This window comes from Triticum aestivum, chromosome 3D (assembly GCF_018294505.1).
Source record: "Triticum aestivum cultivar Chinese Spring chromosome 3D, IWGSC CS RefSeq v2.1, whole genome shotgun sequence".
Lineage (NCBI taxonomy): Eukaryota > Viridiplantae > Streptophyta > Magnoliopsida > Poales > Poaceae > Triticum > Triticum aestivum.
Window position 1 is genome coordinate 521,057,446 of NC_057802.1, and position 11,467 is coordinate 521,068,912.

The window sequence follows — 11,467 nt, forward strand, 5'->3', positions numbered from 1 at the left end:
AAGAAGCTCTGACTGTTTCATGGTCGCATGAAATTTGTTTGTGTGTGAATATCCTTTTTGGGCTGAAGTGCCTAGCATGCTGATTCTAAAAACAGCTTTGGAGTCGTTTTGGCCAGCTTTTGAAATAGTTGCCAATTGATCCGTCAGTGTCTTAATTTCCCTTTAAACTGAAGAATTGGCTTGGTTTTTTAATCGAATTTTTCTTCTTTTTTAAAGGTCATCCAGTGGTTTCTTCATAGTATTAAATATTTAGCGGGTATACACTGGTTTCATGTTTCTAAGTTCTGTTGTAGCTGATGATGAAACGGTCTAGCTTTTAGTATCATCATCAGCTGCAATATCGAAGTTCCAGCCCGCGGGCTTCGCTGCTGATGCATATAAATTTGTGATCATGAAGCTCTTGTAAGAAGTCTCAGTTTAAACAGGAAATTTGGCTGCTGATACCAGTCTGTTGCAATATATGATATGTTTGATTTTTCAAGTTACACTGGTCCTCTGTTTTCAACTGCATGTCACTGCCAAAAAATCATTGCAATGGTGCTGGTGCTGTGAAGTATATTTGTCAGAATCATTTGGTTTCAAAGGACTGCTCTCATGGTTGCTTTTATCGCACATACCGGGTATCCGTGTGAGTCATGGATAAGAAAAATTGGAGTTCATAATTACTTGTTTGCTGATCTGTGCTTGTTTGGACCCAGAAAGGAAAAAAAAAACATCTGTTTATTTGTGAGATTATTAAGAGTTGAGGGTGGATGGGATGTTTTAGTCAATAAAATCTCCTTTGTCTAGGAAAAAAAATTAAGCGCTGATGGTTGCGGAATTCTTGGTAACAAAGATAGGTTTGCAGCTGTAGTTTGTCCAAAAAAAAAAGATTTGCAGCTGTAGGTTAATTCATCACTGAAAGAAATATGCGCATATGCATGCACATACACCTGAATGCTTATGAGCAATGATTTATTACTCTCTTTTTTTTCTTCTCCGAATTGCTCCCTGATCAATCAACACTATCATACTGGAGACCATCCACTTCACTATTGTTCATATGCCGCTGAATAGGCGCGCTGTGCATTCTTGATGCGTTTCTTCTTTGCTCCTGTAGCAAGAGACAAGGTGATGCACTGTCTTTAGAACAAAGGAACACATATGAAATTTTCAGTCATGATGAGAACTCGCCGTCAGTACCTTACAAAAGTAGCACTACTCTGAGTTCCTCGTGGAAAACGACCAACGCAGTTGATTGGTCATCCCATGGAGATGGAGGATTCGACCAAATGGAATAGCTGAAGGAAAAAGAAAGGCCAAGCTAGCTCTGCAAACCTGGCTGCAAAATCTCGCAGACGGTGCCCACCTTCTCATCGGTCATCGCGACATGTCCGCGCACATTCTCTGTAACTGTGAGCATACTGCACAAGACGATATGAAGAGAAACGGCACTGACCGGGAGAAGAAGAAGAACAAAGGAATTCAGTAGAACAACAGCAAACAAACAAACAAAAAAAGTTAAAAAAAAACACTATAGGCATGCGGCTAAAATTCAAACATGAAACACGTATGGACTTAACCTTTCCTGGGCCACCTACACAGATTTTTTTTTTCCTTTTCTATTTTGAGAGCTAACTTCTTTTTATTTTTCTTTTTTGAGGAATTTTGAGAGCTACTTTTTTATATATTTTATTTAGCTAATTTTGAGAGCTACCTTGTTCACAAAAATAGAGAGAGACTTTTTTTTAGTCTAGAAATAGACAGATTTTTTTTTGAGACGAGAAATAGACAGATAGGCAAGTGTGAAGTGCCAGAGAGAAAGAAAAGGAACAAAGAGAGACAGCCCAGCCCGTTTAAGCGATGGGCTAAGCCCAGTTAAAATGCATTCCTGTTGGTTGCCTTGCCCCCTCTCTCTCCGCCGCCGTCACTGACTCCACCGCTCCTCTTGCTCCGCTCCGGCGAGGAATCCCTTCGCTCTTCCCGCCGGCGAACATGGCAGAGGCCGCGATCCTCTCCCTGGTCTCCCCGATGAGATCTCCGTCTGGGAGATCCTCGTCCGCCTGCCCCCCAAATGCATCATCCGTTGCCGCGCCGTCTGCCCGGCGTGGCACTGCGCCACCTCCGCCCGCGACTTCCTCCTCGCCCACGAAGCCCGCCAGCCTGCTCTCCCCCTCCTCTCCGGCCGCAACTTCGTGAGCGACGGCATCGAGTCCTTGGACCTCGTCCCCTTCGACCACCGGCCAGGGGTCGCCGCCACCGACCAGCTCCGGCCCGTCGCGCGGATTGCGCGCGCCTCCTCCCGGCTGGACGCCTGCTTCCGCCTCGAGGCCTGCTGCGACGGCCTCCTCGCCATGTGCGTGAACTCCGGCCACTTCGTCGTCTGCAACCCGGCAACTCGTGAGTATGCCGCACTCCCGCTGCCTTCCGGCCCCCTTCTCTTGACGATGTACCCGCATGAGAAAGTATCCTGTGAAACGCCCAAACTAGTGCACCAGATGTACCAGTAGATACTGGACCACTCGATCGAGAATTAATGGACTAGATGTATCAGAAGATGGGCTGCTCGTACATTTTACATCCTGCACCTCATAGAGTTAATCATTTGCGTGAAATAGTCCTTCCAATCCTATCGTCTCCTCCCCTTCTCTACTGTACCGTACCTCTACCTGCGGGATCCCCTCTCTCTGTACCAGGCGATCCATGGTGCTGGGAGCTGTCTAAAGATCCGCCGGCGCGTAGCGTGCTACGATTTGACGGTGCCGCAAATGGTTAACAAGCTGAGGTGCTTTCTCTATTCAGATCTTCAGTCACATGTTTTATTCTGTAGGAGTAGTGGGAAAAAAAAACTTCTAGTCCTGATTGGATATTGATGAAATTTTCGTATGTGATTCTGGTGCATTTGGTATGCGTATAACAGAAATCAAAGAAGAAGAGCTCAGTTTGAGGTACCAAAAAATTTGGGCAATAATTCTAAGAATCCATACTAATGTGATAAAAAGTAGCACGTGTGAACTTTATTTGAAATTATACTCTCAGTTTGATTGGATGATTTTTCACTTGAGTCATAACAATGTCAGATTGTACATATTACTTCCTTTTAATTTTTTCTGTACGATATCAGATTACACGAATGAAGAGCAAACAATAAGGTAAAGAAAAGCTTGACCAAGTGGTAGCAACTAAGAACATGTTCTTTGTAATCAACACTCACCAATGATTTTAGGAGTAAGAGCCACGATCTGGTACATAAATATTAACCATTTTTTTGAAACTGTCTTCAGCACGTAGTTTATTATTATCTGACCAGATTATTTTGTTGACCAATCCTCTTTTATATGCATCTGAAAATATATAATGTCCCTTTTTTCTGGTATTGTCTGCATGTTCAGTTGCAAGATCATTTCTAGAGGAAAAATGTCTGATGCGCAAGCTAGTGTTGTCGTTGCATCCACTTTGTCCCTTTTCAGTAGGCCAAGTTGTCTCTCTCAGATGTCAGGGGAGCTACATGCTGCTCAATGCACTGCAATGCATTAGTACATACTGTACCTCTTGTTGTAAAACTAATTGATGCATATGTGGACGAAGAGTAGCAAATAAGAGTTGAACAACGACAAATTATATCACCGTGTGCCTTCTGTTCAAGAGAGTTGTGTAGAAACAAGTTTTCTTTATGAATTATATTACCTGGTGTACACATTGTTTGAACTCTTTTGTATCTATGACAATATCATACAGAAATTTAAATATGATGCTGTCAAATTCCCTGGAGTTTATTCAATACACATCCTAATTTGATTAAACTTTTATGACACAATTGTATCCTGAATGAGATGAGTTATTTTATCTTGAAGCCTAAGTGCAACTTCTCCAGTGAGAATCAAACTTGATGTGCAATTCAACACTGTCAAACAAAAGCATCCCTTGATATTGTCATACAAATAAGCAGGTTTGGAACAATATCAAAAAATATATGATTTTTGTTTTGTGGTTTAGCCAAGGATGCAGCTTTGTTACCTCACAATAAGCAAAAGCATCCCTTGCACAAATAAAAACAACAAGCAAATACAAATTTGTAAAACCCTTGATCAGTCTGTACGTTCACCTAAATAGCCAGTCAATTAGTCCCCGGTCTGATTAAACTACCGAACAATTGTCAAGCTGCATCAACGTATAAGTGGACAGAATTCAATAAACCTCCCGCGACACAAACAGTAGAAGGGAGCATCAAGTTGCACCGAAAAAGAGAACTAAATTTATGCAAAGATAAACAGTCTCGACTTAAACCGCCTAGTGAGTTGTTCCAACTGGAGAAGAACATAAACTGGAACATCATTCAACAATCTCTCAGGTTGGATATCAGTTGTATTTATACAGCTGACAAACTCTACATATGAAGTCAGAAATAAATCTTGTTTGAGTCTTCTCTCAGTTGCTACAGTACAGTGCAAGAATTTCAGATGAACTTGCTAAAGTACAGAGCAAAAATTTCTGATGAGCATGTTCTCACTTAACTTGAAAATTTTCAGATGATGATGCTAAAGTATAGAGCAACAAGACACAAAGGAAAATAAATTAACAGTGCTCAGTACACATAGTAATAAGGTCGCACTAATTCAGCAAGTAGGCACATGAGCATGACATATAGCAGGTTGGCTACAAGTAACACAGAAAGACAAACCAAATGTTGAAATCTACATCAAGCTAGGCTTAGCAATTCCTTGTCAGGTCATTTTTTTTGAACCGGGCTTTAACCCCTTTCCATTGCAAATGAACGGAAATACATCAGTTCCAGAAACTTCCTTGTCAGGTCATACAATCTTTTCATCCCGGTTAAACACGACGAATGAGACATGGTTCAGTGCTAGCAACTTCCTGAAGCTAACAGTAAGTGCATCCAGAGTTACATGCATAGAACATATGCATGCTTCAGTGACACACTTTCAAATGTGATCTCCTGGAAAGAACACAAGTCGAAAACCTCATCTCCTACAAATATCACCACCATTTCCAGCAAGAATGTAGACAACTGAATGACTTAAATAATTATCCGACCATCAAATCAGTGAAACCACCGCCCCTACTTATCTGGGACCTTTTGGATGATATTTGCCCTGTAAAGAATAAGAAAACCGCATTAGCAAAATCGTAGAAAGGACATCATCATTTTTCAAATTTGTTCATTTTACTGCACTAGTATTGCCATAGAAAGTTCAACTGAACATTCCGGATGCCCTTTCCATTTAATATCAGCAATGTGGAAGAAGTTCATATAGTACACTAGTTCATGTACAATAACCCCGCAGGAACAACCAGTAATTAACCTACTCTTGCCATTACTAGTAGGCTTCTAGGAAATCAATTTTTTCACATATATGCCGAGTCGTTCATGTACACACTAGCAAAGGTATATGAAAATTGTATGCAAATGAAGGAACAGAACACACAGAGCACATCCTCTCAACTATTTGCACTAATTGTTGTGATTACCTCTAAAAACTCACCATTATATCTACATCTGCCACATCAATTCCGTGCTCATACTATTCATATTCCCAAATGCCACTGGTTATTCTTTACTACAAATACAAATTAAGGTTCAGAACACTGCTTATTCAAGTTTGCATAGACTATTTCCACAATAATATCTGCAGCCGTGTATCTCATACATAAATCTGGTGCTCATACCACTTATTCAAGTTCGCAATGACACTAGTCTGGAATGAATTGGGGGGAAAATCGCAAAATTTGGGAAGAACCCAATATGACCATGATTAATGGATAATGTGATAAGAGAACATACCCTAGATTCTCGAGGCGCAGAAGATAGCCGGCTCCTTTGGGTAGTTCCGTCGTCGTCCCCCGGAGCTACAACACAGCGGCGCTACATGTACGCGCTCGCCGGCGGCAATGGCGTCTTCGCTGGGAGCGACTCAGAGGAGAGGAGGGGCGCTGGTGCTTTAAAGACGTCGGAACTAGATACAAGATAGAAGGTGGAGAAGGTCCAGGAGAGGGGGCGAGAGAGGCAACGGAGCAGGCTCCCCGAACCCTAGCTCGCAGCTGGAGGGCCTGGTACAGAGGAGAACAGAGAGAGGTACAGGAGACAGGCAACGGAAGGAGACGATAGGATTCGCGCAAATGATTAACTATACGAGGTGCAAGATGTAAAATGTACGAACCACCCATCTTCTAATGCATCTGGTCCATTAATTCTCGATCGAGTGGCTCAGAATCTACTGGTGCATCTGGTGCACCAGTCTGGGCGTTTCATAGGATACGTTCTCGTACCCGCATAGCCCAACCGGCGAGTACCGTCTATTGCTGTACTGGGATCAAACTTTGGACCCTGGAGAATTTCCACCTGACTCGCCAGATTTTTTTTAAAAAAAAGGAGGACCATCAGCCTCTGCATCTGAGCGATGCATACGGCCACTTTATTAATTATTCTCACAAGACCTTACAACGTCATATAACAGTAAGACTAAAGCCACCGTCTAAGCAACAACTGTCGCTACTCCTATCCAATTGATGAAGGGGCGCTGATAGTCTGGGCCTAATACCAAACAGACATCGCAGCCAAACCTAAACATCTAAGACCAGAGGTCTCAACCAGGACGCCTGCCGGGTATGGGGCACCTATCAGTTGTTGGCACGCGAAATCGCCGCAAAACACCAGTATATTTGTCGTGCTTTCGTGACGACGAACGATTGCTTTACGAGCAAAGCAACAAAGATTTCCTCGCTTTCGTGGAGGAGAACCGGCCGCTTTTCAGCGCAAAACGGCAAAGATCACCAAACCCTAGGGCTGCTAGGGCTCGGCAAGAAGTAACGACAGAAAATAGACGTACGTGAAAATAGAGTTTGTATTAATAGATCGATTGCTCTCCCTTCCTTCAATCGGCCAGGACCCTTATATAAAGGGCACAAAGGACTTGACATGTACAACCAAAACATCAATTCCAAACCGACGTGTACAACCAAAACATCAATTCCAAACCGAACAGGACAAATACCTTGATTCGGTTACAAGTACAAAGTTGTACCTACCATATCTGCGTGCTAAATTGTATCAACAAGTAATAGTTCCAAGTCTCAACTATACTGATGTACATATACGTTTTGTTTCATAAGAAAATTAATAAAATATTTCGGCAAGGTCGCTAATTACACCATATAATAATGATTGATAGTCCATCATGTATTGTTGCACCTTCTTGTACGTGACTCCATAGCTCCTGCCAAAATTCTTCAGCTTGGTAGCCGAAGCTTGTTAGGACTTGTCCTAAGCTGCGGCAGTTTAGCTTAGTGTATGACAATCTGTCCAGAACTTGTTCTTAGTGGCTGCTAATCCTTGCAAAATCTTATATATTTGTCATGGGTAAATAGCTTCAGCGCACCTGATCTCCAGATGTGTCATCTGCACTAGACTATGACCACGCCTGCATTTTGAATTAAACAGCAAGGGTAGATATATGTATGAACGAATAATCCGACCACATTCATTTAAATTAATTTGGCCGATCAGACAAACTATTAGCCAAATTACACCATGAACACATGCCCCCTGTTTTTGGTATAATTGTATTTACCAAAAACACTATCACATTTCCATAGGAAGGCTTCGATAACTTCACCGGCCATATAATTTGTTTAAGGGTGATGTCCAAATAGCACATCTGCCAATTTCTCTTTGGAGATATATTCAAATAATATGTCAGCCAAATTTTCTTAGGGCGATATTTAGAATAATATACCGGCCACATTATCTCAAGCCTCCTTTGACATGCTAGGATAGTAATTTTTTGAATATTTTCCATTGGGAGATTTTGGCAACTTCTCCACAACACGCTTCTCCATCCATGTCATCTTCGGCACCATTGGTTTTTGTCGATCGAACAAGCAATTCTTCTCGGCTATCTCTTCTTTCATTCTAAATGCTCGTAGTCGCTGGACACGCCGTTTCTTAGTGTGTGTGAGTCCCATGGGACACCACCGAGTTCCTGGTTTAGTCCCTAGTGCAGCTGAAATAATTCTGCTGCCCCCCGAGTCTCTCGGCCTATACTGTCGTACTGTTGTTCTGGGAGCAAATATTTTGTTGTTGCCCGAAGAAATCATCCTTTGATCATATGTACTCGTAGTTCCATATTGCCCACTGCCTCCAGTGAATATATCGGCACATGCATCAGCCGACTCATTAGTACTAGCACGTACAACTTTCTTCTCTGAACGTGTGTGCACCTTAGCCTCTAACTTAGATGCATCAATGTCTTTTGTTTCTGGACTGTTCTCTACACTTGCAGCCGATTGGTGGTCACCAAGTTTCATAACATTAGAAGCATCTAAATCATTTGAACTTTGTATAGACTTAGATTCAGCATGCCTCACCGGCACCCACACAAACTTCTTACCACCTCTATGAATTATGCCATTTGTATTGTGCCTCCTAGGCGAGTTTGAAGTTCCCAAGACCACCATGTCATCATTACCACGGATTACATTGCCATCACGTGGTCTCACTTCCTGATTAAACTGAACCCCTTTTTCATGCAATGATTTCCTATACATTGTCCCTGCTGGAATCCACTCTGGTCGAGAATAATACACTGGCCTTGGCGCCCAAGGATTAAAACCCCATGGAGGAAACTGCGGGTACATAGGAGGTGCACAACCCCAATACGTCGGCTCCATTGCAATATAGGGCTGCTGGTCATATAAATTTCTTTGCCATTGCTCATGACCGCCAGGTCCAGAAGGAGATTTAAGACGTTTATTATCTCTAAGCCGGTTAAACACATTGCTGGTCTTGCGTGAGGTGTACTTTTCCAACAACATGCTAACTGATGGCTTTGGTTTTGGAGTTTGTTTCCTTCTTCCATTGACTTTCCAAACTCCTAATTCTGTATATTTTTGTTTGATCATCCTTGGAGAAGCATTATCATCAACAACATTTCTCTTTCTTGCGGATTCGGTCTGATCCGACCGAATAAGCATTTTCTTACTCTCAAGCTCGACCACATTGATAGGAAAAGTGTCACTATCGAGCTTCATCTTAGAACTTTCTGTAAACGTCAATCGTCCTTCATTAATGGCCGATTGCACCTGTTGATGAAACATGCTACAATCATTAGTAGCATGGGAGAAAGAATTGTGCCACTTGCAATAAGCTCTCCTACCCAACTCTTCTGTAGGTGGAATTACATGACCCTCTCTCACTCTAATTAATTTATTTTGCAGCATATCAAAAATTCTATCACACTTAGTAACATCAAAAGTGTATTTAGTTTCATCTCTTCTAGCAGGTGTGGGTTTCAAAACAGAACATGCAAAGGGTTTTTACTTTGACGCTGGAATCCATTCGGCTACACATATATTAACATCAACTTCACTAGCCGAATTACTATCATAATCGAAGGCATTACCTACATGATCATCCTTCTCATTATCAATATTATCTTCAAATCGACTATATTGTTTAATCTCCTTAGTCCGGTTTTCTTGCGCCAAAGCCTTATGCAAAACTTGATTAACATCTAAAAATTCTTGCCCTTCTAGTTTATCCTTAATATGAGCAAGAAGACCCGAAAAGGCAAGATCAGCTAAATCCTTTTCGGCTATGGTCAAGCTGAAACATCGGTTTTTGACATCCCTAAACCTCCTAATATAATCATGAACATGCTCATTATATTTCTGCCTAACCATAGTTAAATCTGAAAGCCGAAGTTCTGTTTCACCGCTATAAAAGTACTCATGAAATTTTTGCTCCAATTGTGCCCATGTTGAAATAGAATTAGGAGCAAGCGATGTAAACCAAGTAAAGGCAATACCGGACAAAGACAACGGAAATAATTTAATCCTATAAACATCCGATGTGCCGATATCACAACATTGGGCTAAAAATTGTCCGATATGCTCGAAAGTGGATCTACCATCTTCCCCTGTAAACCTAACAAAGTAAGGAATTCTAAAATCGCGAGGATAAGCCGTCGAATCGAAGTAATCAGGGTATGGTTTTTTTATATGCACGTGCTTTACCCTTAGGTTCTAAACCGAATTCTCTTAGTATACTAGTAAGCTTATCCTTAAAACTATCATTCGGCTGTAGAGAACTAGTTTGTGGAGCAGATGGAACGCTAGCACATGATGGAAACTCCGGCAAAGAAATTTGAGCTTGTGATGCTTGCAACGGAGACCCATTAAAATATGAACCGGGTACCGGCCCGCACGGAATCCCGGTACCGACAGTCAACAACGGTGCTGTACTATATTCTACAGTTGGATAAAAAAGTTGCTGCAAAGTAGAATTAGAACTAGCACTTCGGTTATTGCTGTTGTGATTTTGTGGAACCAAAGTTGAGACAGTAGGAGCAGCTACGCTAGGCATAAAATTATTAACCGAACTGCTCACATAGTTCCGGCCACCTTGATCGCTATTTAAAGGAACATTGGGATGCACAACGTTATTAACCGATGCACCATGTGTATGAATATTACTAGGAAAGTTAATGAATCCTGTATTTTGCAGCGGCATCAGCTTTTCCTCAGAATATCCATCATTGATTTGCAACACTAATGACCGAACATGACTAGGTAAATTATTTTCAAGATCTTTATGAAGCTGCTCCTTAAATTCTTCAATTCTATTAGCTACTGATTGAGTAATCGTGTGTGTCATAGTTTTCACATCAGAATCGTACTTGATAGCTACGCACACATCAATTAGATGAGAAATTTTATTCGGTTGACTTTTTTACCTTGGCGTTGATCGAATCTAAAGGGTTCGGCACATGTACCTTCTTGACGACGCTGATCCTTGTCTTGCGGTATCCAGTCAACTTCAATTTTAGTCACTCAGCCATCTCTTTCTTAAGCTCTTGTTCAAGCTCGCGCTGATCATCTTCCGACAGATCGTCGAGTGTGACGGCGATGACGTTCTCCGGGTCGATGTCGCTCCCGTTCTTGGACTCGGTACTCATCGTGTGCTTCTTCTTTCCGTCCCAGCGGAGTCGCCAATTGTGTTGGCACGCGAAATCGCCGCACAACATCAGGATATTTGTCGTGCTTTCGTGACGACGAACGATTGCTTTACGAGCAAAGCAACAAAGATTTCCTCGCTTTTCGTGGAGGAGAACCTGCCACTTTTCAGCGCAAAACGGCAAAGATCACCAAACCCTAGTGCTGCTAGGGTTTGGCAAAAAGTAACGACAAAAAATAGACGTACGTGAAAATAGAGTTTGTATTGATAGATCGATTGCTCTTTCTTCCTTCAATCGGCCAGGACCTTATATAAAGGGCACGAAGGACTTGACGTGTACAACCAAAACATCAATTCCAAACCGAACAGGACAAATCCCTTGATTCGGTTACATGTACAAAGTTGTACCTATCATATCTGCTTGCTAAATTGTATCAACAAGTAATAGTTCCAAGTCCCAACTATACTCATGTACAGATACGTTTTGGTCCACAAGGAAATTAATAAAATATTCCG

At 41.9% G+C, this 11,467-nt stretch overlaps 1 long non-coding RNA gene across 1 annotated transcript; it reads right to left on the reverse strand.

Annotated features, from left to right (window-relative positions):
* Positions 1-4,568: 4,568 nt before the first annotated feature.
* Positions 4,569-6,118, reverse strand: LOC123075185 (uncharacterized). Its single transcript, XR_006436106.1, has 2 exons — positions 5,783-6,118; positions 4,569-5,093 (listed from the first exon to the last, which is right to left on the reverse strand). It is a non-coding gene; the product is annotated as an uncharacterized lncRNA (long non-coding RNA).
* Positions 6,119-11,467: the final 5,349 nt, after the last annotated feature.